General features: G+C 41.3%; 1 long non-coding RNA gene across 1 annotated transcript; it reads left to right on the top strand.

Annotated features, from left to right (window-relative positions):
* The first annotated feature begins 4,247 nt into the window (after nt 1–4,247).
* On the top strand, nt 4,248–27,192 carry LOC308481855. The gene is made up of 3 exons (XR_013988903.1): nt 4,248–4,330; nt 17,794–17,903; nt 27,110–27,192. It is a non-coding gene; the product is annotated as an uncharacterized lncRNA (long non-coding RNA).
* Nucleotides 27,193–27,827: the final 635 nt, after the last annotated feature.

Here is a 27,827-nt window from a genome sequence, read left to right as displayed (position 1 = left end):
AAATAAAACACAATTTATAAGGGGAGATGGGGGTATTTCACTTCCTGAAACTCAAATGGTATGCTCTAAAACCCGATTATATTGCCGTCTTTTTTCCAAATTGAAGACATTTCCTACCCTGAAATCTAATTTTTTACAGCCCCAACCTGATTTTTGAAAGTGTTTTGTCTTTTTCTTGGTGCATACAAACTCCCTGACTCACATCTCAGAATTTATTCATGTCATGAGTCCATGATTTCCTGGAAAACAAAACAGAAAAAACCCCCGAGGACTAAAACATACTTCCCATCTATTTTTGCTGAGAAAGTTGAGTGATCACAGATGGCCAAAGCATGTCTTTCATGCCTGCAGTCCCCCACTTCCCAAGCCAAAATATGAAATATGGGTTGGCAGAGCCATGAGCTGGGGTAAGGTGCTAAGCCAGCAGTGAGAATGGTGTATTAAAGACAGGAGAAAGTTTGCTAACTTCTCAATTGGGGAATTGTAATGCTGAAACAGGAAGGAGGACCATGGGATTTGCAGTTTCCTCTGCTGTTCAGATTTAATGGGAAAACAGAGGAAATGATACTCCCCATTCCCAGACAGGAAATTGTGCTCTTGAACTCTCCCTATTCTGGATATGCCCCCATCATTGATTTGTTTGACTATATCTCATTTACATCTCATGGTTGTAGACACAGCTGAGTCGCACACGTAACAAGGAAGATGAAGAGACAGAGAAATGTGTGTGTATGTGTAAGAGAGATTATCACATTCACACAAGAAAAAAACACACCCCTGTTTCTTCTTCTTTTCTTTGCACAGACTAAGTCTGACATAATTCCTCAGATATTAATTTCAGGGGAGGGGAGAACAGAAAAACAAACACCCTTCTGGCCCGTAACAAATATATTCACTGTAGGATCTGCCAAGGCAACTGCAGCTCAGGTTTAATTGTAGTTGGACAAATGGGGCTAGTATAGCAGTGAGGCAAGTGTAATAACAATAAGGCTGCTTAAATGAGATTGAATACAGCAGCGAGACTGAATTTAACCTTGCATTAGACAGTTTTAAAAGGGCCCTGGGTAATGATGCTTATAAAAGCTTCTGGACAATAATGGACACATTGGGAAAGTTCAGAGCACAACTAGCTTTGGGGAAGTAATGCAATTCCAGCCTCTGCCTCATTGCTAATGGCTAGTTTTTGCCAAAAGCTTCACGGCCCCATAACTGAAATCAAGATGAATCAAGAGAATTACTCAGCAGCTTATAAAAAGGAAATTTAGAGAATATGACATGAACACCAAAATGGATTTTCCTCCTCCCTTCAAAATATGGATTCGCTGCTCCCATCAGTAGCTTGAAATTAGACAGCAGGCAACTGATTCCTTCCTTCCTTCCTGAACGGACACTTTAGCACAAAGCTCACAGCAATGTGCTGCCTGGCATGGTTCTAATGCTCTGCCTTCTTTATGACATAATATAATTGATGGCATATATGCAGAACAAGTGCTAACCAACCAGATAAACAATTTGTCTTCCTGTTTGCTTTGGAGTGTTGGTAAAGACTTCAAAACATTGTTCCCCGGTGCTAGCTCGGAACAAGAATGCAGATAATATTAATGAACCAGAAGCTGTTTTGACATGTGTCTCATCCATTAGCTAAATAGCATTGCAAAGCCAGTAGCACACTGACCTTGTTTTGAGATGTTCACAATGATTCTGTCCATTGCAATGTAAGGTGTCATAAAATGGCCACTCCTATTTATAAAGAAATAAGCAGTTTGGGGGACAGGAGAAGGGATATACCTGGATTGATTCCAAGATTGTTTAAAACACCCACCTACCCCAAAACAAAACAAAACAAAACACAAAGCTGAATTCATAATTATTTTTCTTATACTTCCATTAAGAAAGAAGGGTGATGAAGGTTGGGCTTTCATGTTTTGAACTACCATTATTTCTACTAATTTGAAAAAGCATGCTAGGCAATGCAATCCTAGGTTTGAAAGCAAGTTAGGACGGCTCCTGTGCCCCCCCCATACAAAAGAGAGCATAGATGTTGTTGTTGTTTAGTCGTTTAGTCGTGTCCGACCCTTCGTGACCCCATGGACCAGAGCACGCCAGGCACTCCTATCTTCCACTGCCTCCTGCAGTTTGGTCAGACTCATGTTTGCAGCTTCGAGAACACCGTCCAACCATCTCGTCCTCTGTCGTCTCCTTTTCCTTGTGCCCTCAATCTTTCCCAACATCAGGGTCTTTTCCAGGGAGTCTTCTCTTCTAATGAGGTGGCCAAAGTATTAGAGTCTCAGCTTTAGGATCTGTCCTTCCAGTGAGCACTCAGGGCTGATTTCCTTAAGAATGGATAGGTTTGATCTTCTTGCAGTCCATGGGACTCTCAAGAGTTTCCTCAGGCACCATAATTCAAAAGCATAAATTCTTCGGCGATCAGCCTTCTTTATGGTCCAGCTCTCACTTCCATACATCACTACTGGGAAAACCATGGCTTTAACTATACGGACCTTTGTTGGCAAAGAGCATAGATATGCAAAGAGCATATGCTCTTTGTTGGCAAAGAGTATAGATATGCAAAAATAAATAAATGTATATGTTAATAGATAGAAATACAGTGCATCTCACTTTATGGGGAAGATTGTGATCAGGTGAGCTGTGTGGCACTGCTTTCTCAGTGTACTATTTTGTGTGCTGTTGATGGGAAATTTCAAGTCCTTTGCTCTCCTTTTTTATGGTTCTTTTATCTTAAAATTGGACTTGGACTTTCAAGAAGAGGAATCCCTCAAATGTCCTCTAAAAGTCCTTCCTCCTGTGTTTGAAGGTGTTTATTTCCTTCTAAGAGGGAAATCCTATGCCAAGATCCACCAGCATAAGTAGCTGGTTCCTGACTCAGCCCAGTTCAATCTGTGCTCATCCTGGTGTTCAGGCAAGGCCAGCACACTCAAGAGAAAAGGTGAGATGGCTGCCTTGGTTGGCAGGATACACAGGTGTGGCTGATGGGCCCAGTGGCCATGATCTTCGTTTTTTTGATGCTGAGCTTCAAACCATATTTTGCGCTCTCCTCTTTCACCCTCATTAAAAAGTTCTTTAATTCCTCCTCACTTTCTGCCATCAAGGTTGTGTCATCTGCATATCTGAGGTTGCTGATATTTCTTCCAGCAATCTTAATTCCTGCTAGGGATTCATCCAGCCCAGCCTTTCGCATGATGAATTCTGCATGTAAGTTAAATAAGCAGGGAGACAATATACAGCCTTGTCGTACTCCTTTCCCAATTTTGAACCAATCAGTTGTTCCATATCCAGTTCTAACTGTAGCTTCTTGTCCCACATAGAGATTTCTCAGGAGACAGATGAGGTGATCAGGCACTCCCATTTCTTTATTTTAAAGGCCTGTTTTTCCTCTGCCAGGGTTAGGCAGAGTAGCTGCTGTCCCACTGCTGAATGCGGTTTGGATCTGGTATAACTTTACGCCAGTTTAACTTACATCAGTGTGCCTTATGCTATCTTCTCGTGTGTGGGATTGCTCCCTAAATGTGTTTAGGATTGCAAGCAATTGTTGGTGTAAGAAGCAACACTTTATTAAATTTTAGTACAAAGCACTTCCATCTTGGTTAGCCTTCCAGCCTGTTCTGTCTGACTTCCTTTCTGAAGCTGGCCACACCCTTTTGTTCCTAATCTATTTCTCCTTGTTTCTTCCATCCCATTTCTTACAGGAGCCTTACCCTCACATAAACTTTCTTGGAGCGATAATATGGGATTGGTGACTATTTTTGAGAATAATACTACTGAAAGCTTCATATTTATAAGTCTTCTTAAAGGTATCACACTATTCTAAAACTTAATCAACTGATCAGAGGTTACTTAAATCCTGATTGAAGGTTTAAGCTGGATTTTAAAATGGTTATGTCCCCATTATATAAAAGAGGTTATATAATGGCGTAGATACATTTTATTATATAAATGTAATAAAAAACATGTTTGAACTTTGCTGTAGTAGGGCTTTATTGTGGCATTATCTGAGGTAGGCATATCAACAGGAATCCTAGGCATGCAATAGGTTGCTATCTAGGATAGTGGAGAATGAGTTGGGGGCACTATACAGTCGTATCTTGGAAGTTGAATGGAATCTGTTCTGGAAGTCTGTTCAACTTTCAAAACATTCAAGAACCAAACTGTGGCTTCTGATTGGCTGCTGGAAGCTCCTGCAGCCAATCAGAAGCCACAGAAGCCCTGTCAGATGTTCAGGTTCCCAAAGAACATTCACAAACCGGAACAATCTGGGTTTGCGGCATTCGGGAGCCAAAACGTATGAGTTTCGGGGTGTTTGACGATCAAGGTATGACTGTACTGAAATGTGTTCCCAGAGTAGCGTGAATCAGCAGGGGTCAAGGGTATAGCCTCAGGGGAGGATCTCTTGCTTGGTATCAAAACAGTCTAGTTATCCCATCAACCCTGAGGCCTGTAAATGTATTGTGATCTGATCTCTCTGATGGTATTTTCTCTGCCTCTTCTCGGGTTGGTGGACTTTTTCTTTACGTAGCCAGATTTTCCTCACGACTCTCCTTTTCAGAAGAAAGCTCCTAAACATTAATCACGCTAATTAATGCTATCAGTCCTTGTTAATTGTTTTGCCTGCCTGTGTCGAATAGCTAAGTGCTTGTGTCCAGACTTGATACCGTGGGGCTTGAAAAGAGATGCCTCTCGCTTAATGTAGGGTCAGGACTGAGCAATCATTCCAGACACTGTGTGATATATATTGAATAAATTGTTTTGCTGGTTTAACACATGAAATATTCACTAGGAAGATGAACTGTAAAAACAACATGGATGTGGGAATTCACAATGAGATGCCAGACAGGTCTGATAAGTAACTTGCAGTTCTAAAGCAGTAGGGGTGGTTACATGCACATTCATACTGAATTGCTTGGGATTCCATAGCATAATTACTTTTCCCCCTGCAAATAGAGACACACACAGATACAAACAGCCTTAAGGCACAATGATGATTTGTGTGAGAACTCCTATTAATTGAAATCAAAACATTCCAATCAGTCATACAATCAAGCCACAGCGAAACTCAAATTAAATCTTCTTAAGTAGTTAAGAAATATTTTCATGTAGCACCTTTATATTCTGCTGCTTCATTGGTAAGGAATAATAATAGTAAAAACAACAAAGCTTCGATGAAAACACACAATTCATTTCTGGTTGTAAATGAAAGAGCAGAAATCCTAATGGAAGCTATTGCTAAGTTAATTGCACTGGCCACAGCTGAGCATGTTGTTTTAGAAAGCAGTGTGGGCACCTTGCGGTATGAACAACAACATCAAAAACCCTGCAGGGAAATAATGCAATGCCTGGATATCCTGCCGTTTCACTGCATCCTTGTCTGCCCTGAAGGGAATTCTCATTTTCAAGTGATTCCATTTTACTTGTGGGGAGTTTGTGCCAATCTAATCATGGATGAATAACAGGCTCGAAACCTTAATATACAGTGACCATTCATCCATAAAACTGAAAATGTTAAAAGGCACCCTCTGAAACAACTGCGCTCAAGAATTCAAATGCCTCAGTGTCCAAATGTAAGTGATGCCAGGGGCACATCTAATAAGGCTGATAAAATGTAGTTTGACGCTTTTAAATAGATGAAGCAGTTGCGAGACAACACACAGATTGGTTCAGTGGATAACAGTTCTCTGTGGAAATTGTCTGTGCACAGGCTCTGGGCATTATCATAACAGCCACCCCCAAGTTATAAATAAGCACTGGATGAAGAACAAGGGGCTTTAAACGAAATACTGGCTGGTTCTTTGGGGAGATTTATACCAAGGTTGCCCAAGGCATTTTTGCGCCTCGTGTGAAATACTTAAAAGATGATACATAAAATTAGACCTGTAACAAGGTATTGTATCCCCTCTAGAGCAGTGCATAAGTGGCCTCTAAAATTTTTCCACCGTATTTGTGGGCAGAGAAGTTAGGGGACTGAATTTCTTTGGTGGAGAGTGAGAAATTTCTCTACAGGTTCCAAGGATAAAGGCTTACCACTTTCACAGTCTTTCCTCCCTATTTTTTTCTATATTGGCAGCCCAAACACTGTTTTCCATCCTCCAGAATGCCCCAGACCTTCCTGGGCATTGGGTGTGGGAGGGTGAGTAATGGTGGCCTCCACAAAAAAAGTTTGAGAGTATTAAAGGAGAAAACACTTGCAAAGTGGCCTTCTTTTTCTAGGAAAATCTTTTTATCCAGGCTCATGTTTTATCCAGGCAACAATTGTCTTTCTGTTGCCTCTCAGTCAATTTGAACGTGCTATGGCTGTGTCGACCACAGCAAACTATGGCAAGTTCTTAAAGAAATGGGAGCACCTGATCACCTCATCTGTCTCCTGAGAAATCTCTATGTGAGACAAGAAGCTACAGTTAGAACTGGATATGGAACAACTGATTGGTTCAAAATTGGGAAAGGAGTACGGCAAGGCTGTATATTGTCTCCCTGCTTATTTAACTTATATGCAGAATTCATCATGCGAAAGGCTGGGCTGGATGAATCTGAAGCCGGAATTAAGATTGCCAGAAGAAATATCAACAACCTCAGATATGCAGATGACACAACCTTGATGGCAGAAAGTGAGGAGGAATTAAAGAACCTTTTATTGAGGGTGAAAGAGGAGAGCACAAAATATGGTCTGAAGCTCAACATCAAAAAAACGAAGATCATGGCCACTGGGCCCATCACCTCCTGGCAAATAGAAGGGGAAGAAATGGAGGCAGTAAGAGATTTTACTTTCTTGGGCTCCGTGATCACTGCAGATGGTGACAGCAGTCACGAAATTAAAAGACGCCTGCTCCTTGGGAGAAAAGCAATGAGAAACCTAGACAGCATCATAAAAAGTAGAGACATCACCTTGCCAACAAAGGTCCGTATAGTAAAAGCTATGGTTTTCCCAGTAGTGATGTATGGAAGTGAGAGCTGGACCATAAAGAAGGCTGATCGCCGAAGAATTGATGCTTTTGAATTATGGTGCTGGAGGAGACTCTTGAGAGTCCCATGGACTGCAAGAAGATCAAACGTATCCATTCTTAAGGAAATCAGCCCTGAGTGCTCACTGGAAGGACAGATCGTGAAGCTGAGGCTCCAATACTTCGGCCACCTCATGAGAAGAGAAGACTCCCTGGAAAAGACCCTGATGTTGGGAAAGATGGAGGGCACAACAAGAAGGGGACGACAGAGGATGAGATGGTTGGATGGTGTTCTTGAAGCTACCAGCATGAGTTTGATCAAACTGCGGGAGGCAGTGGAAGACAGAAGTGCCTGGCGTGCTCTGGTCCATGGGGTCACGAAGGGTCGGACACGACTAAACGACTAAACAACAACAACAAATGGCTGTGGGCATGGACTACTCAAGCACTCTTACCCCACCTTCATAACCCCAAATTTAGTAAGGACTGAGAATGGGGCCATAGCTCAGTGGGAGATAATCTGCTTTGCTTGCAGAAGTTCCCAGGTTCAATGCCTGCCATCTCCAGGTAAGGTTGAGAGAGACTCTTGGCTGAAGCCCTGGGGAGTAGCTGCCAATCAAACTGAGCTACATGGGCAATGATCTGACTTAGTATAAGGCAGCTTTCTATGTTCCTGTGTATCCATGCAGAGCAAACGGCACACCTAGCTCGACCGCAAAAGTGATGGCATCCAGGGAAAAGCAGAGCCAGCCAACCAGATTATTTTCGTTTTCAGATTAGCATCACAAGAGCTGCAGGGGAATCAGCTCTCGAAGTGGAGCTCCTGCACCTTTGGCTAACCTATATGGCTTGAATCCAAGGTATAAATATTCCAGTGCTTCTGCTTTAATTGACTCTGTATAACCATGTCAAATAAGAGCTGGTGCTTCTATGGAAACCATGGCTTGTAGCAGGATGGAAGACAAGAGAGTGCGAGATGAAATGGCTCTCAGATCGTTTGGGCCACATTTCTTGACATTCTAACTGAACAGACACTTCAGGTTTCAGCGAAATCACGTAGATTTTCCTTTTCCTTTATTCCTCTGTCATATGCAGTGCCCATTATTATGGCTCAACGCTAGGTCTTTATGCAGCTATAATGAAAAGGCATGAATGTGACAAATCTGCAGGAATAGGCATGCTGTTAAATGAAAAGAAACAGTTTCTTCTCACACTGACTTTGATTAGAGGCTCTGGATTATTGATGCTCCTGATCAAATGGAGACAAAAGTCTCTTATAGTTGAATGATGAAGCCTCCTCCTCTTACATTCAAATGAAGATATTTCAAGATGTCTCATCACTGAGGCTACATCTTTGCAAAGAAGGGGAAATATTCCTTTTAATTACAAATGGTAGCTGGGATCCAAAGTGGTATTTCAGCTTAAGAGTGGTCCACTGGAAAGAGTGACATTTCCCCCCCCCCCATGAGCAACTGATTGTGGTGCCTGTAACAGGACTAAGAAAAAGAAAATCTCCCAATTTCAATGCCACGCCCACCGTTTTTAGGCTACAAAACTGAGCAGTCATTTTGGTGACTGGAGGGGACAAAAAGGAAGTGAAGGTGGCAGCAACAGCAGTTCCAGAAGTCTGGAATGCTGATGACCACTGATTTCTCTATCCTCTACAGAGGTCCTTTGTAGCCCTCACTGTACAAGTGGCTTTGTCAGCATGTGGAGTCATTCTGCAGCTAAGGAGAGGGAAGACAATGTTGGGGGTGTGTGTGGTGTGTGTAATTGCATCCATTTGTTAAAACCCCAGAAGCCTTTTTGTTAGGAAATTTAGGGCAAGATTTGCCAAAGGAAAAGCATAGACTCTTTATGTACGCTACAACTGCTGCAAGGATGTTACTGGCGCAAAGATGGAAAAGCAATAAAATACCAACTAAAGAAGAATGGCAAGAAAAACTTACAGAATATGCTGACATGGCAAAACTAACTGACAGACTACAAAATAATGACAAAAAAGTCCTTTAAGGAAGATTGTAAACCATTTTTGGCTTCTCTACAGAAACAGTTCAAAGAACTGAACTCATTAGCAGGTTTCGAGTAAACATTTACAAGTAACAAAATGTATATAAATTATAAGATCATGCACGGGATCTCTGTTGGATGTGGCATTCTTCCCAGTGGGGTGACATCTCCACCTCATTCTAACCTTTTCCATTCAGCAGATCTGGACTCTGCTGGTTAGTATCCTAAAGCTCTCAACTGGTATCAATGAAGCACTGCTGATTTAGGCGTTGTCTTTTCAAGCCAGGGTTGAAAAGATGGTCTTACAATATGCACAAGCATGAACATCGGCTCACAGCAATGGAGTGAAGAAAAAGTGTGTGGGCAAGGTTGACTTCAAGCAAAAGATTATTTATATTTACTTATTTGTCATTGTTTATATCTTTCCTTCTCTCCCTCCCAAAAAGGAGCACAGGGTGACTAACAAAATAAAGCAACACGTTAATCATAAACCTATTTAAAACTTTATCATCAGTATAAATAGTGACAGATAATACCTGCTGAACACCAACCATACCCCAGATACACAAACAAGCTCAAATCCAGCTTGATTTCAGATTAAACCTCCGAATCACCAAAACAACTTACAGTGAATTTTTCAGTAATTTTTTTTCAGCCAGTGCCTAGAGGGTCACTCTGTGTTTTACAAAGCTATTATTGTCTCTCAAAAGAAACACCATTTCTGCCGAGTTTTACCTGCTTGCTTGTGCAAACAACTGTTTCAGAAAGCAATCTCCTGGATTTATATATAAGGGGAAGGCTTAACAGATAATGAGTGATGTCTTCATTAAAATACATAAACTCTTGGGTTTAGGGTTGCATTATCTGGTTTCCATCTTAAGTTGAACTCTTGACTGCTGCTTCAATGGATTGTGGACAAGGGGGTTAGGGGATCCTGTCTACTTACTGATCATTTGTTCTGTTTTTTTTTAATGGGGAGGTAGATTATGTTACATTAAACCATGGGTAGGCAAACTAAGGCCCGGGGGCTGGATCCGGCCCAATCACCTTCTAAATCTGGCCCACAGATCATCCAGAAATCATCCTGTTTTTACATGAGTATAATGTCATTTTATTTAAAATGCATCTCTGGGTTATTTGGGGGCCTAGGAATTCATTCACCCCTCCCAATATAGTCTGGCCCCCACAAAGTCTGAGGGACAGTGGACCCCCTGCTGAAAAAGTTTGCTGACCCCTGCATTAAATGGTAGTTATCCCACCATTTCTAGTACATTTTCTGGTCACTTTCCTTATGACAAATAGTCCAGTTTTTTCAGTTTTTTAAACTAGCTGCACAAGAAAACCAAATCAGTTGCACTTGCACAACCATTATGTGATTGAACTCCACTCAAAATAGTGCCAACCTGATGTATAGTTCAATGCATCTGAATTTCCAGATTTTAGGTCACCCTGGAAATAATTCAGGTACAGTGGTACCTCGGGTTACAAACGCTTCAGGTTACAGACTCCGCCAACCCGGAAGTAGTACCTCGGGTTAAGAACTTTACCTCAGGATGAGAACAGAAATTGCGTGGTGGCAGCGGGAGGCCCCATTAGCTAAAGTGGTACCTCAGGTTAAGAATGGTTTCAGATTAAGAATAGACCTCCGGAACAAATTAAGTTCTTAACCAGAGGTACCACTGTATTACGCTTGAGATACAAGTAGCATAAGGCTTTGAGGTTCGATGTACCAGGGAAGAACACTTTAAGTGGTGATTCCAGTGTTTTCATTATTGGCTAGTGGGCAGAGTCAACACGATCCTATTCTTTAAGATTCTATGAAAGCGTCCTAAGGTATATCTAATGCAAGAGCCAGCAAGAAGAAGTGGTTAAGACTGTTGGACTAGGATCGGGAAGGCATAGGCTCAAATCCCTACATTAGTTTCCAGCTTACCTGGAGACCTTGGGCTAGTTATCTTTATATCTAACCCAGCTCATAGGATTGTTGCAAGAATAACATTGAGGAAAACCATGCACACAGCTTTGTGGTCTTTGGAGGAAAGGCAGGATAGAAATGTAATACATTCTCACTTGTGCCTTTCAAAATCCACCTTGTAAACCTTACTTAGTGCAATTGAGCAATAACATCCCTCCCCATGGAAATGGCACCTTTTTCTTAGTAGGTGGAGCAGTTCTTGGCATGTTGATATTATAGTTAGGTTTGCCTCTCTTTTTGTTTTCTGAAATAAAATAGAAAGGAGAAAAGTTTTGAAGCGCTGTGGTGGGAACTTATCAATATTGATGCTGTGTTCTCTGAAGATCTATAGTGCTAGTAGGACTGGGGAAAATATTCCTATTGAACCTTGATCTTGCTCAGAGTGAACCCTCTGCTCAGGTTCAATTTATCATGTGGAAGTGTATGGACTTTCCCCCTCACCCTATCATGTGATCTCCATCAGCTCACTATAATCTGAGCTAGTCTTTGTTTCTTCTCAACTACTGCTTTCTTGATCTCCACAGTCATTTTTCCTTAGCTACTCCGTATATTTATTTGACTGCATAAGTAGCAGGTGGTATTGCAGATGCAGTATTTTTCTGTCCAGAAGTTTTCAAATGCCTTTGCTTTCCCCTGTTACATTAAAAGGACTGGTGTTGGGGGTCAGCACCTGCCTATGTCCCAGCAGAGGGGCCTGCACCTGTATTCCCACTCCTTACCATCCTCACCACTGCCACCTGCTTGCTCATTCTCCCCTTTCCTCTGGTCCAGAAGAGGTGAGAAGGTGAATGACAGCAGCAGTTGGAAAAGCAGCAGCTGCTACCACCTAACTGCTCACAGAGTCCTTTTTATCTGGCAAAAGCTCAAAGTGGTGGGTGTGAGGAAGGCTCCCAGTGACAGGCAGCTGACACTGAAAGAGGGGAATGCCTGATCGGGCCTTGCTCAGGGCCCCCTGAAAGTGGGCTGGAGCTGACACTGAGACTTCATTAAAATGTTTATGCCCACAAGAATTGCCCTGCTGAATTAGAGAGAGATCCAACTGGTCCACCATTTTATTTCCAAAGGTAGCCAATCAGATGTCTCTGGAAACTTATAAACAGGGCATGAAATGAGTAGTTTCCCTTTATATCTGCCTCCAGCATGTTCTGCTCACTTTATTACTCTACTTCTTATTTGAAGACCTGCAATGAGAAATGTCCATCCTTCCTTCTGAACCTCCAAAAGGGAACAAGACTTTCCCTATCTAATTTTTGTGAAGTCAAGAGATGGACTCCACCTGGGAGCAAAGTACAGTATTTTAATGATAACCCTGCTATACCATCACATTCCTTTAAAAAGAAATTTTGCATGCTCAGGCATATTTTATGGGAGACAGAAAGAATTAAAGAACTTGAGTAGGAATTTGGTCAAGTATCACAAAGGAAGACCTATATTCTTTGATAAGGTCAGTGAAATCTCACCTTCCCCTGCTGGAATTAGCCATTATGCTACCCTACCTTTTTTGCCTGGAAACAGGTTGTTCATCCACAACAGTGAACATAGGAAGAATGATCACTGGGAGGAGTGCAGTGAGAAGAAATGCCATGGTGCATCTGCAGCAGCATAACTGGATGCTTTCATCTGCCTCAGCTGCAACAAAACATGTCTCTCCTGTATTGGTCGCTACAGCAGGCACAGTAAATCTCCAGTGCTTTGACTTCGCTTCCAAAGGCACACCCCCCCCCCATGTCTCCTGAAACAGACGGATTCCAACAACAACAACAACAACAGGTACATCCAGTATTCAAAAGTTTCCCAGTCTGAGCCTCGTTTGGTTAACTTTGACTGTAATCCTATACATGGTTACCTGGGATTAAGTGCTGCTAAAAACTGGGGCAGGGGGAGCTGTATAGGATTGCATTACTGGTTATAAGAAATGTAAATCTGACTCTGCAATGGTAGGAGGTCCACAGAAGTAAGTGGTTTCATTCACATTTAGGTGGGAAATAAATCACAGTGTTGTAGTAGATAAAATTTTGGAAGTGGACCAAATTCCTACTCTGCCATGAGGCTCATTTGGTGACCTTGGACCAGTCCCTCTTTCACACTATCTCATCACTATCAATCTCTCGGATCTGTTGTGAGAATACAGTAGGATAATCTTCCTGGAAATCCTTACAAAAGTTAGCCCAGGATACAAATGTGGTTATGCTTTCCTTTCCTTTTTCAATGTCCTTCTGCTGAGCTTCACAGTGGCTTTTAAACATCAGGGGTTTAATAAAACATGGTCTGAGTATTCATCAGTGTTAACCCTAACCTCCTTCTCTACCTGCCAATGTGACATAGGTGGTCAACCAATCCTAGGGATTTCTGAGAACTGAGATGTGCATGCTAATACCCAAGCCGTCCCAGATTTCTTTATAAATGTGTTTGGGAGAAATAAGAGACTCACTGGAATATCTTGAATTGGGCTCCAATGGGATTCACATGTTAGCCTCTGTTTTATCATTAGAATGAATGCTAGAGACACTGTGTCCTTGATGGTTTTAGCTTGGTGTTCTGACATTAACTCTAACCAAGGTCCTTATTTAACCAGCAGAGAGAATGACACACACAAAAACGCATGAAATCAAAGCTGCACTGAATTTAAGAACAAATGTCACCTACACAGGAAGAGCACACTCAAGATAATTGGACTAAATACAGCTGATTTTTATTTGTTTCTATGCCGTGCAAAGCTTTCTTTTTATTTTTATGGGGACACCATGCAGTAATTGTCCTTTTGCAACTGTAGCCATGACTCATAACAGTGTCTGAGTCATAATGTATTATAGTATCATTGCATCTTATTCACACTTTTTAAAGATTATCATTCAGCACTAGTGTTATTATTTTCTAAAGGGTTTGAATGAGCAGTTTACTAATTTTTAAAAAAGATATCCCTAAATGTCATGACAGCAAGCAAGTTCACTGGTTAAAACACTTGTGATAAGGAAGGAGTAGGCTGGAATTCAGTGTGGGCTACTTATTTCCTGCTCTGTAAACCTATTAGACTCCACAATGTAACATTGATTATTTTAAGTTATTACAGTGGTACCTCTGGTTACAAACTTAATTCGTTCTGGAGGTCTGTTTTTAACCTGAAACTGTTTTTAACCTGAGGTACCACTTTAGCTCATGGGGCCTCCCATTGCCACTGCGCGATTTCTGTTCTCATCCTGAGGTAAAGTTCTTAACCTGAGGTACTACTTCCAGGTTAGCGGAGTCTGTAACTCGAAGCGTTTGTAACCCGAAGTGTTTGTAACCCGAGGTACAACTGTATTATTATTATTATTATTATTATTATTATTATTATTTTGTTGTTACAATCATCTGAAGATCACAGGGAAATTTACAGTATAAAAATACAAAGAATACTTCTCCACAGTTTAAAAGGCCATAGATTGTTTAATAAGCCAAAGGCCCAGAAGAAGAGGAATGTTTTTGCCTGTTACTTAAAGATATGTAGTGAATGCTCTGCCCATCTGGCTGGGTTTCCCCATCCACTCTGGCGGCTTTCAACAAAATATTAAAAACAGAATAAAACTTCAAACATTAAAACTTCCCTAAACAGGGCTGCCTTCAGATGTCTTCTAAAAGTCGGATAGTTGTTTATTTCCTTGACATCAGATGGGAGGGTGTTCCACAGGGCGGGTTCCACTACCGAGAAGGCCCTCTGCCTGGTTCCCTGTAACCTCACTTCTCACAGTGAGGGAACCACCAGAAGGCCCTCGGCTCTGGATCTCAGTGAAAGGGCCTCTGTTGATGAAAAGTTGCAGCCACATTTTATTTATCAATGCAACAGCTTTATATTCACCTGAAACTTTCCCCCCAACATAATCTTGCCTCTTGGACCATTGCTATATTCTAATTTTCAGAATGTTTGTGATGCAGTTTTGGACATTACCAGATTCTGCACTGTTTAACGTGGTGGTGGTGAATAAGGTCTACTTTCTCACTGTGGGGAATAGCTTTCAAGTCTTTACTTCCATCTGCTTTTCATATCTGTACCCACTGTATTCTATAGTGAATCTAATGGCATACAGCAATTACTGTTTAGGTGGAATATATTTCTTGAATATTGCAGTGGTTATGTAAGGTAGTGTACCGTCTCTTCATAGTATGTGTCTTCTGAAATATCAAAGAAAAGAGCACGATTGAAGTTTGATCATGAAATGACAATTAAGATGCACTAATAGCATGCACCTGCAAGCAACAGCTTGATCAAACTGACAAATCAAGATCTATCAGAATAATGCAAAGGGTGTCCAGTTGTGTGACTTTGAAATAGGAGGAGAGGACACTGGAACCCATCTGGAAAGCTCCCTATTGGGTATTTTTTTAAAAAAAGAAAGAAAGAGAAATTGTGTTAACAACGCACAGCAAACTTTCAGAGGAGGAACAGGAATGTAACAATAGAGAAATGAACTGGTGCAGAACAAACAACATAGATAACAGACTGATGTTTCCCCAAAGGGAAAGGGAAAGAGGATTAATACATAGTTTAAACATCTTTTTGGTGCCCTTGATTGTATTGCATTTAGAAATTATGTATTAGTAGAATATGTAAAAGCAGAACACGGAGGCTGCTCATGGAGGCTGTGAGAACAGAATGGTAGACTAGATGGGCCTTTGGCTTGATCCAGCAAGACTCTTCTTTTCTTCTTAAATAAATAATAATAAAAATATTATTTATACCCCACCCATCTGGCTGGGTTTCCCATCAACTTGTAGATCAGAATCCATGCTTAGCACTTGTCTTCAGTCCATTCTCAGGGGTTGAGGTATGGTGTCATTCTTTCTTTAAAGAACACACCACATTTTTCTGTTTAAGCCATGTGTAATACCTATCTCCTCATATTTTGCAGAAATCCACTGAGCCCCCTCCCCCTTACATGAGAGGCAGAGCATCTAGGCCAGACATAGGCAAACCTGGCCCTCCAGATGTTTTGAGACTACAATTCCCATCACCCCTGTTAGCTAGGGATGATGGGAGTTGTAGTTCCAAAACATCTGGAGGGCCGAATTTGCCTATGCCTGATCTAGGCAAAGCATGCTGCTTTAAAAATAGCAAGAATAATGGGGGAGACATTAAATAATCTGTTTTCCAGATTAATTTATGTGAACACTGAGCTGCCGTAAGGGTTTCCCAGTGTGAAATTTGCACATCTTCTAACAAAACAGCAGCGTTCTGAGGACTGACAAAGAGTTCTCATCTTTATTTCTGCCTATCATACTTTCTAGTTCTCCATCAAGAATTTCAGAGTGGCCTACATGGGTAGTCTCCTGCAAAAAGAGTTACACTAGGATATATTATCTTGCCAATAACAACCTAGTTGATGAGCTAGATTTCCTTGGGCCAAGCCCAACACTACCCACCCATACCACAGTGCTGTTTGTGGGCAGATCCTGGCTTAAAATGAAATTTGGAGTACATATATTTGACTACAAGTGGTGTGCGTGTGCTGGTGTTTTAGATGACACAACTGAAATAATATATAGTCTCCATACTGCTCCACAGTTAATGCTCTTCACCACTTCTCCATGATTTATATAGTCTTGGGTAGACAGGGACAGTTACATCTTAGAACTTACATCAGAATTGCCCCTGTGGGTCGATCAAATGGCTAATATTTACTCAAACTTCACAGTGGGGTTTCTTTTTTGTTTCCATTTTGGAATTGCAGAAAACTGGGAACCATGCAAAGTTATATTGTTCAGAAAGCCCTTGCATATGATTGCTTCTGCAGCGGCATTATTTTAGGCCAACTCATTTTATTCTTAAAAAAAAAAAAATGTTCTCAGCATGGAACCCATTATGTCATGTGCTCAATCTCTTTTTAAAAGAGTCCAGTACATCATGGCCTCAAAATACTGGTCTTCTTTCTGTTTTCCTGTCAGTAGAGATCCACCCTGTGTCTAAAGACAATTTTAAATATAAGGAGTAAAGGTAAAGGGACCCCTGACCATTAGGTCCAGTCGTGGCCGACTCTGGGGTTGCGGCGCTCATCTACGTAGGTTTAACAACTCCATTTGGACATTCTGTTTTCAAGGAGGATGAGCATGTCAGGAGCGCCGTAGAAAGGCTGAGTGGGTTGTCAAGAGTGCCATTGGATATGCTGGGTATAGCATCTTAGCTGGTTGTTGCAACTCTGGCACTACAATTGGTGCTGCCTCCTGCCAGTGAAGAGCCACTCCCTTCAGGGAAGGCACAGGGGCCAATATGATAGAGAGCCAGCCTGTACATCTTTCTCTGTCACCAAGGACCAAGAGGTGACAATGCCAGCAGAAACAGACTTTGTACGCTCATCCTACTCAGAGGAGTGCTTGCTTGCCCACCCACCCAGCCCTGAGTCTTGGGGTGCCAATTGTGTGAATGAATAAGCTCTCCTGTCTGGTAGGGTGGGCACAAGGGCCGTGTTAAATGTTGGGTCTCAGATTATACCTAGTCATGGACTTGTATAACCAAACTTATATATGGGAACAGTAGTGAATCTTGGAATAAAGCTTTTAATTTTAACAGCTGAGTACCAAATCTGTGAGTGGGAGCCAGGACAGAGTACACTGGCTCCACCCCCCTTGTTATTCAACCTGTCTTCTATGAGTTGGAGGCTGACTGTGTGAAGCAGGAAGCCTCCTGTATTCATGGAAGCTCCCTTAAACCACATGGGAAGCCCCTGTGGATACAGAAGGCTGCATGCTTCAAACAGTCACTCAACAACCCATGGGAGGCAATTCGATGAATGAGGAGGTCTCCTGGTAACATGATTACTTTACCCCCAAAACACACGTGGCTATGGCTAATGTCAGAAGACTTCATGTGCTTGAATCTGCTTCCAGGTGTTGCTGGACTACAGCTCCCATCAGCCATGCTGTAGAACATCTGGAGGGCAACCCCTTGGCTACCCCTGCTTTCAGCATTAATATCATCTTGAGAGCAACGCTGGAAGGTAACTCTTCATGTTTATTTCGAGTGGTACATTCAAATACAAATACCTAAGTGGCCGAAGTTTACTTAAATTTCTATCGATTTTACCTGATGCTGAACTTCTCCTGACTGCATCTCGATATTGGGAAGTGATATGCTAAGTAATGCAATTAAGGTACAATGTTCCCTGAAGTTACAATTAACTATGACCTTTCTGTGGTTGAAAGTCACAGCACTGCCAAGAGCAGAGGGAAGGAGCTGAAATGTGGAAGACGATCCAACACCTTTAAAATTTTGACAAAAGCCTTTTAAATGCATTGGATTCTTTGGAGATGTTTTAATTAACTCTGTCTTCCATAATGGCCATTTTATTAAAGTCTTGGGCTTGGAATGATGTCAGCTGAGCTTGATCCACACGGCACATCTGTTCTCAGCCGGATTCCTTCGTGCTTGGTGTACATTTTATGGAGCCATGTAAAGGAGGTTGGATCCTATCCAAACGATGAGAAGTAAAAATCTGTTGGGTTGCCTTTGAGCTTGTCATCACTCTGTTGTGTAAATACCTCGAAAAAGTGTGTTTTGGCTATAGGTCCTGTCTAGTTATGAGCAAAGTTAATAAATTGGGGGTGTTGAAGGAGCTGGGAACGATGACACAAATCATGACATGGTAAAAGGGACTGTGTGTGTGTGTGGGGTTGTTGTTGTTGTTTAGTTGTTTAGTCGTGTCCGACTCTTCGTGACCCCATGGACCAGAGCACGCCAGGCACTCCTGTCTTCCACTGCCTCCTGCAGTTTGGTCAAACTCATGCTAGTAGCTTCGAGAACACTGTCTAACCATCTCATCCTCTGTCGTCCCCTTCTCCTTGTGCCCTCCATCTTTCCCAACATCAGGGTCTTTTCCAGGGAGTCTTCTCTTCCCTTATTGTAGTCTACAGCTGGGAGCAAAGTCTTGACATGGAGCACTAAGAGTTGTAGTAGCACTAAGCAGAATGTTCTGTCAGGGCAAGGATTTCTCCTTGTGAAATGAAACATTCTCCTACTCTCCTCTCCTGTACACCCCCTCAATCCGTTCTTGGGTCCCCATACCCCCACCTTCCAAAGCAGATGTGAGGATGGCATGAGTTGTACACAGAGGGAGGAAAGTATCAGGAATCACCTTGTGCCTAGTGCTAATTCTTGGACGTGTGCTGATAAAAGGAGCTGAGCACTGGTTCATCTCCCACAATGAGCACCACTGCTTAAACACATTTGCAGGGGGGCCAGGTTGAGATGAGTGACGGGCGGTAGCAGCAAGCAGCAGCAATACCACATCATGGCTCTGGAGGTCTCAGTGATAGAGCAGGGTGGCAGTAGTGGGACATGAGTTCCTGGACCTCAGCATGTTTTTGACAACGATTACCCTTAATTTTTTAGAAAGCTAAGGAGGCTACTAACATTGTTTCCTAACCTTGAGAAGCAAATAAGGAAATATGTTGCATCAAATATGTTCTGCAGTTGAAACAGGGATTTTCTGGGTCAGGGTTTTCCCCCCCTCCCCAGTGTTTGATAAGAGATGTCAGGTAAGATGCAGCTTAATTTCCACTCATGGCTTTAACAATCTTTTAGTATTGACATTTTGTACCCCCATGTGATATAAAGTTGTTATGATTCCTTTTCACCCAGCCAGAGTCATTGCTAATTCCTAAAGCGCAATAGTTGTTCGTTGAGTTTTTTCATTCTTTCTGTGGCTGATTGCTAGATAAGAGCAGTTTTCTAGCACAAAGCAAGCACGATTCCCATAAAACAGGTAATTATATTGATGCTTTTAAAGCACAGTGACTTAAAAGTACAAAGCCTGGGCATATTCTATTTTTATTGTAAAGTTCGACTTCCTACATCTTATTTCATAGATTTTTCTTTTTCTATTCTTTTTTTGTACTTGCAATCACTTCACCACTTTAAAACTGTAATGTAAAAAGTTTAATATGACATTTCTTAAAATCACTGCTTCCAACACTTTTTCTGTGCAATTCTTTCCTGCACTCTTGCCCAAGTATAAATTTTAAAAGAGAAAATATAATAAGTAGACCAGCCAGTGAATGGATGCCATGTTATTAATCTAAACATCTGGCCTTGCACATATTGCCAGTTCTCAAAATGATAATGAATTGGTGGCAATCAACTTGACAAAGTTTAAAGAACAGAACTTGATATTTGAGTGAATTTGGTTACATTACTTTTCGAAACAAATGGAAGGTTCAATATAGAGATTATTTTCTTTTGTCTTTGAGTTGCACAGGCCAAAAGGATTACCATATTTACTCAAATCTAATGCTCACCTTTTTTTTGGCCAAATTAAGGTGTGCATTAGATTCTATGGGACCTTTACATTCACCAGCAAACACATTTTTTGGTTTCAAACTTCTTAAAACAGGTGTGCATTAGATTCAATGAGACATTAAAGGTAAAGGTAAAGGGACCCCTGACCATTAGGTCCAGTCGTGACCGACTCTGGGATTGTGGCACTCATCTCGCTTTATTGGCCAAGGGAGCCGGCGTACAGCTTCCAGGTCATGTGGCCAGCATGACTAAGCTGCTTCTGGTGAACCAGAGCAGCACACGGAAACGCCGTTTACCTTCCCACCAGAGCGGTACCTATTTATCTACTTGAACTTTGAAGTGCTTTCGAACTGCTAGGTTGGCAGGAGCAGGGACCGAGCAACGGGAGTTCACCCCATGGTGGGGATTTGAACCACCGACCTTCTGATTGGCAAGTCCTAGGCTCTGTGGTTTAACCCACAGTGCCACCCACGTCCCTCAATGGGACATTAGACTCAAATAAATATGGTAATCCTTATAAATTAATTTATGCTACTGGTTTATTGTCTGTGTTTTGCTAATTGGAAAACTATATCTGGAGCTTTGTACAAATGGCCTTTCAAAATTCTCTACCACATTTATTTGCAGAGAAATGGTGGGGAAGGGAACAATTGCATCACATTTCTTCATGGGGGAAGAAAAATTCTCCCTCAATAGTTCCTTGGAAATGGGGCTTAGCATTATGGGTAGCAGTTGTGAGAGATTTGCAGTCAAACCTAACTGTGTATGTGAAGGAGTTAAGGACCACAGAGTTATAATTTGCTAGAGTAGGCTCTGTGATGCAATGTCCCCTCTTCTCCTGAGAGGCAGGAAGCAAGACTTGTTTCTTGTTCCTTTCTCTTTCTTTCTCTCACGCTGCATGCAACAGAGGCAGACATGCCTCAACACATCTCTCTGCCTCTGAGGTTGCCCTGGCTGTATTTTTCAACTAAGAATATTTATCTGCATTTTAACATTGCTACTAAGGACAATGCATCACTGTAAGTAAAGTCTATTTTAAACTTGCTTCGTTGTGTGATCTGTTTCTCTGCAGGAGGGGTCAAAGGAGTCAAAGTTGGCTCAGTTAGCTGGAACATATTAAACAAAGGTTTAAAAGCCTAAGCCTATGCCTATGCCTATGCTTCACTAAATCTGCTTAATGATGGGACTGAAACTCTGCTACTGGGGCTCTTTATATGCAAGCTGTGCATTTTTTAAAATAAGCACCAGTTGGTTTTCTTTTCTTTTTTTCTAACCTGCACATATAGGTCTGCAGAGAATTAAATGTAATTAATATATCCTCTTACGGAGACCTATTGGCAGTAGCATAGTTTTTCTTTTTCCTGATGTTGGGCAGTCTGGCCACCATTTTATATCCTCCATAGTGTACTGTCCCCCTAGCATCATTCTGAAGCATGGGGTGGTAGGAGGGGGTGAGGAGAAGGTAGCCACCACAAAATGGTGAAGAATATATAGAGAAGATTGAGTGGTCTTCTTTTTCTGTGAATGTAAGCTGAAGAAGAAACTCACATCTTGGAGCTTGCATGAGTTTATGACTAATTTAGATTTGAGCCAATAACCATTTTATGGGCTGTGAAAGAACCATTTAATCCTGAGAGAAAACGGCTACCAAACCTTATGTAAATGTTCTAATAAGATTCCCCACGCTGTCATTAAAGGCTATTTGGTAGGCAAACTGTTAAGTTTTTGAGGTAAAAAGGTTGCCGGATCACCTTTAGCTTGAGGTGAAGCAATACAGTTGCACATGTGGCCTGTCTGTCAAAAATCCATATAGTTACTATGTAGAAGGAAGTTATCTTTAAGGAGTGTTCTCATAAAGATAAGGGATAATGTGAGCATTTACTACATGAAGTAGCACAGTGGTGGGTTTCAATAAAAGGACAACTTTAACATTTGGTCTCAGTGCAGTGGTACTATAATATATTGCTGCAAGTGGTGAGAGCAGTAGAAATAAGATATAATTACAAAGAGCAGCTAATCTATCACACGTGGTGGCAGGATTGCTGCAATCGACTCCTTTAAAAAATACGGACTGTTGAGGAAATGTTCAACAGGAACTGAAGGGTGCTTTTTTTTTAATGAGGACATTTGACCTGAAGTTCTGCTAAACAAGGATTTATAAGATAAGACAAGCACATTGGAAATCTTTACAGCCGTGTCAAGCTGTCTGCTGATATCCCAAAATGATCAGTTTATCTCTGAGCACCAAACACATCCAACAGGTAAATAATCACTTTTGAAATAATCTGAAAATCTGGGTTTCGCACACCTTGGTGGAATGTGAACTGCAAATCAGGAAACAGTTGTCATATTTGTATTTTTTTGCTCTGATGAATTCCTTGCCATCAGCTTCTCCTCATTTCAAGACATGTTCATCCTAGATTGGGTTTTTTTATTGATAAGATTTTTTAATGAAGTTCGAGTGTTTGGTAGTGAAAAGAGTTCACTGGCCATTTAAGCTTCTGTGATTTAAATAGCTGCTTCTCTGTGAATAACGCTTTTACACAAAATTGAATAACACTTTCACATTAATGAATATGAACTGGCTAGACAGGTATTATATGGCCAGCAATTTTAATACATAAGGGCACGTAAACGAAACACTAAACCTTCGAATATTTAAGATTATAGACAGCTATACGCAATATTTTCCTTTTATTGGGAGATAATTTTCCAATTAAAGATCTCCCCTTACACTGGATTATGTGAATAGGGGGCCTGTGTTGAGAAGAGGGCTTATCCTTTCAGGTCTACGAAGGTCTATTAACTTTTCCCAGCTACATTTGAGATCCATTTGAGTTTGTTTTTTAAATCCCCCAGTCACCCAGAGCTCATTTTGGGGTAACTTGGAAAACTGTAAGTGTGAGGAGAGGAAGAAGCCCCATTTTGCAAGTGGACATCCACTTAAACTACATTGGATTTCACCCAATAGTACTTACTTCTGAGAAGACATATATAGAACTGCACTGCTAATGCTTGTGTTCAAGTCAAGATGACAAAGATTTCTTTATATGACTTTATATGAAAGTAAGCACCCTTTTAAAGGTGGTCTTCTTTAACGTACAAATGTAGTGTGTTTGATGGGGAGAAGAGTTAAGCAATACACATCTTCCCTTTTGTCTGTTTGATAACACAGAAAATATTCATCTCCTCTCCTGTATTTAAAGATTACATTATGTGAGAGCATTAAAAGCAAACAAATCAGGAATCAAAGGGTGGCATTCAGCTGAGTTTTACTCAGAATAGACCCACTGAAATTAATGGGCCTAACTCAGTTCATTAATTTCAGTAGTTTGGTTCTATCCTGAGTAAAACGTAGCTGAGTGTCCTCCTAATAATTTCTTGACAAGAGAAATTATGCATTTTTATTTCGCAAAATCTTTTTGGGACACACACACACACACACACACACACTTCTTTTACTCCAAGAAGTTATGTCCTTGTTTCCTTGTTCAAACTGGAGCCTTGGCAGTTTGAAAACTAACATGAAGTAGACATCTAATGTTTGCTTAAGCTTTTTTAAATGTCAAAATGAAAAGGTCATAATATTATGTTCAGGTTGCTGAAAATGAGAATAGGGCATTATAAGTGTAGTCGGAAACTAGTTTTCTGTACTTGCAATTTATAAAATGCACTGTAACCTTGCTACTCTGTTTGTTGCCCTTTAAATAGAAAATATCTTCCTTTCCTGCAATTTCTTGTGCTTTCCATTGCTCCTGTATTGGGCAGACAAATGTTCTGTATTGTACCTACAGATTGTACCTGTATTGTACCTGTATTGAAATACAACAAATCCTAGATTTTTAGAATGATGTGTATTATTATTATGAAGACTTTTCAGTCTAATTTGAGATCTGTTTTCCCCTGAGTACAGTTTGGATAGTGCAGACTTTACTGCAAACAAAACAATTGTCTTCTACCATTATTTAGGAACATCACCCAACCCCCAGTAATGCTCACTGCCAGGCTAGTAAATTCACAGTCTCTATACTAGTACAATAAATAAGGCAGCAGCTTTCACAGGGGAATAACTTGAAACTGCTGGCAATGGATGATAGAACATCAGGTACTGAAGAAGCTGTATCAATATGATGAGTGCAGCAGAAGAATTCCTTGCATTGTCCTTTGTTAAAAGAGGGTAAGTGTTTTTGGAGAATGGAGAAAATGATGAGACAACTTCCATGAGTACAATACTATGTGTCTGCGGCACCCAGCTTGTGCTTGGGGTTTGTGATCCTACTGTTCTCCCTACGCTTGTCTAAGCAGTAACATAACAACCCAATGGACGCGGGTGGCACTGTGGGTAAAACCTCAGCGCCTAGGACTTGCCAATCGCATGGTCGGCAGTTCGAATCCCCGTGGCGGGGTGCGCTCCCGTCGTTCGGTCCCAGCGCCTGCCAACCTAGCAGTTCGAAAGCACCTCCGGGTGCAAGTAGATAAATAGGGACCGCTTACCTGCGGGAAGGTAAACGGCGTTCCGTGTGCTGCGCTGGCTCGCCAGATGCAGCTTGTCACGCTGGCCACGTGACCCGGAAGTGTCTGCGGACAGCTCTGGCTCCCGGCCTATAGAGTGAGATGAGCGCACAACCCTAGAGTCTGGCAAGACTGACCCGTACGGGCAGGGGTACCTTTACCTTTACCTTTAACAACCCAATGCTGTAGACATGAACATACTTTTCTGTACATCTCTAAGTTCATCCCGATGGCTGCCTACTGGTTATCCTTCTATTCCCCATTTCTATTCTTCTAGATGAATAATGTCTTCTACCTGGTATTCAGAGCTATTTCTTTTAGAAAAAGAAGTGCCAGAACTCACAATTAATGGCAATGGCGCCCACTTGAGAGGTGCTGGAACTGAGTTCTGGGAAGTTCTGGCTGACAAAAAGCCTTGCATACCCCTACTGAGGCAGACTCTCCCCTACAATTTCATCAGCGATAGTGTTTAATCAAGCCTTGGGTAAAAAAGGGTAACATTTAATGTTCCACAGCTATTTAAAAGGTTAAAGGCATTGACTCTTAATAGCTTTATTATACATTAATTTTTCTGTTCTGCTGCTTGTTTTACTCAAAAGCTACAGTGACTAACACGGATAAATTTGAAGTCTGCCTACTTTCAACTCCTACTTCTCCTTGACATATTCAAATGTATAGTGGCTAAATGTTCCTGGTAATGCTTGTCCCAAGAGTGACAGATGACAAGTGCTACCACTGCCTTAGGCTGCTTGAAGTTATAAAAAGATTCCTTTTAGCTTCATCATTACAAATTCTCCTTTTATTCCAGAGAGCACCATTTGCATAGTCGATCCATCAATAAGTCAAAAGTGCCAGGCTGACACTTAAACTTGCACAGAAGTCCAATTATTGCAATTTTGTCTGAGGCAATGATATGGATTGTATAAATGATGGTGCCATAAATATTCCAATACAAGAATATAAAAGGAATATTTATTATTTATGCCATGTCCAGAGCACAAAATGGCACAATGGCTTTGAGAAGATGGGCATAGATTTGCTGTGCATTGTCCCACATCTGCAATCCACATGTCAAACAAAATGACAGAAAATGTCCACTTGATTTTAAAGGTGTTTCTCTGAAATAAGCCCTTTGTGTTGCTAAAGCACTTCCATTTTGTCCCTACACCTCCATTTAGGTTTTGTAGCTGGCAAGGGTTAGCAGCTCATGGTGCTTGTGCTGTTCTGTCAAGACAACCACCTCCCAATAGAGAGGAATGTAGCTTAGCCTAGCTCATGAATGGCTGTAGCTCAATAGCAAAGCATCTATTTTAAATGCAGAATGCCCCAGGTTAAATCCCCATTATCTTCAGACAGAGCTGAGAATGCTGCTGGTCTGAAACCCTGAAGAGCCACAACCAGTCAGTGCAGACTGTATTGAGCTAGATGGACAAATCATTTGAATCAATATAAGGCAACTTCCTATGTTTCTACTCTAATGCAGTTGGGGCAACATGTTATCACTTAGCATAGTGTTGGTCCACAACAGCTTACACCAGGCGTAGGCAAACTTGGCTCTCCAGATGTTTTGGGACTACAACTCCCATCATCCCTGACCACGGGTCCTGTTAGCTAGGGATGATGGGAGTTGTAGTCCCAAAACATCTGGAGGGCCGAGTTTGCCTATGCCTGGCTTACACCATAATAATGTTTTTGTTGCCAGTCAAAATAGGCAACAGTAACAGGATGGCAAATTGTCTGACCTGCAAGAAGGCAGGTTTTTTTTTGGTATTCTGTTTGAGAGCCTTGTCCAACTTAATGCCTTCCAGATATTTTGGACTGCAGCTCCCATCAGCTCTAGCCAAACATATCCCACAGTCAGGGGTGATGGGAGCTGAAGTTCAACACAACTAGAGGACACCGGGTTGGGGACGACTGATCCATCACAACAAAGGCTTTGGAAACAGGATCTCCAACGGGTTTGCATGAGAGAATGTGATTACTGACATTTCTGAGATACCTTGGTCCCAGCTCATTCAGGTCTTTGTCTTCTGCTCATGACTACAGGGTGCTCCCAGACTGTTACCATTTCCAAGTGGCCTTCAATCATAGATCAAGCAGTTCAGGTTGTACAATTAAATTTTGAGCTCTTGGGTAACAAACCCTCCCCTAAAAAAGAGACTTTTTTCTGGTAAGGAAAGTGTTGGGAAAATGCATTGGAAAGTGTGGGATAACTCTTGCTTGACACTAATTGTTTAACCTCTTCACACACAAATCAGGGTGAACGTTCAATAAACATTCATCAACTGTGGCACCATGGTTGTTTAAACAGTTTAGATATAGTGTTCATATCTATTGAAGTTACATCCACTTTTTGCTTGCATGCTTTTTGCTTACATGACCTTTGTTTTGTTTAAGAATTCTTCAAAATGAACCATCTCAGGATTTAAAAGGCAAGAAAGCAATGCTGCGTGTGGGCTGATACAGATGGAAAGGACGGAAACAATTTGATTTCAATTTAGATCAATAGCCATGTAAATTATACCACTTATAGTCATCAATTTTAGCATAAGTCTGTAGACATAAAAACTAATCCCAAGTAAAAAGATATATATCAAATGATAAAAGATGTTAAGTGTATAATAAAATCTATCCATGATGTCCATTTTATGGGTCTTTTTTTGTAATCAGTACTTATTACTGTAGAATAATATGAATGTATTAGCATAAATATTCTGAACATGCAGTTGGAAAAGTGTATAGATTTATATTGGAAGATGGTCAAAAGTATACTGAGGGAAAGGAGACAAATATTTCACTGCTATTGCACTCAAGTATTTCTATAGTTCTGGGGTGGGTGGAATGTAGTGGTGGATTGTGAAGCCCTGCTGGTTTACACTGGCCAGAGTGGAGGCTGAGGAGGGGGTGCAGCAGGAGATTTTCTGGGCTAAATACACATATTCTGTGGACCCACTCACAAAAAAGGACACCAGTCTGCATATCTTTTGTGTCACATGCAAATTTGTGTTCTATTTTCCATGTTGTGTGAAGGGCTCCAAAATAAATCATGGCTGCCCATACTTCCTTCAACCCCGCCCCCTCCCAAAAAACCAAACAAACCCATGAGGGAATTCTT

Source organism: Podarcis pityusensis (genome assembly GCF_964106645.2).
Source record: "Podarcis pityusensis genome assembly, chromosome: 7".
Taxonomy (NCBI): domain Eukaryota; kingdom Metazoa; phylum Chordata; class Lepidosauria; order Squamata; family Lacertidae; genus Podarcis; species Podarcis pityusensis.
The sequence above is the reverse complement of the archived record's forward strand: the minus strand, read 5'-3'. Positions and strand labels throughout refer to the sequence as shown.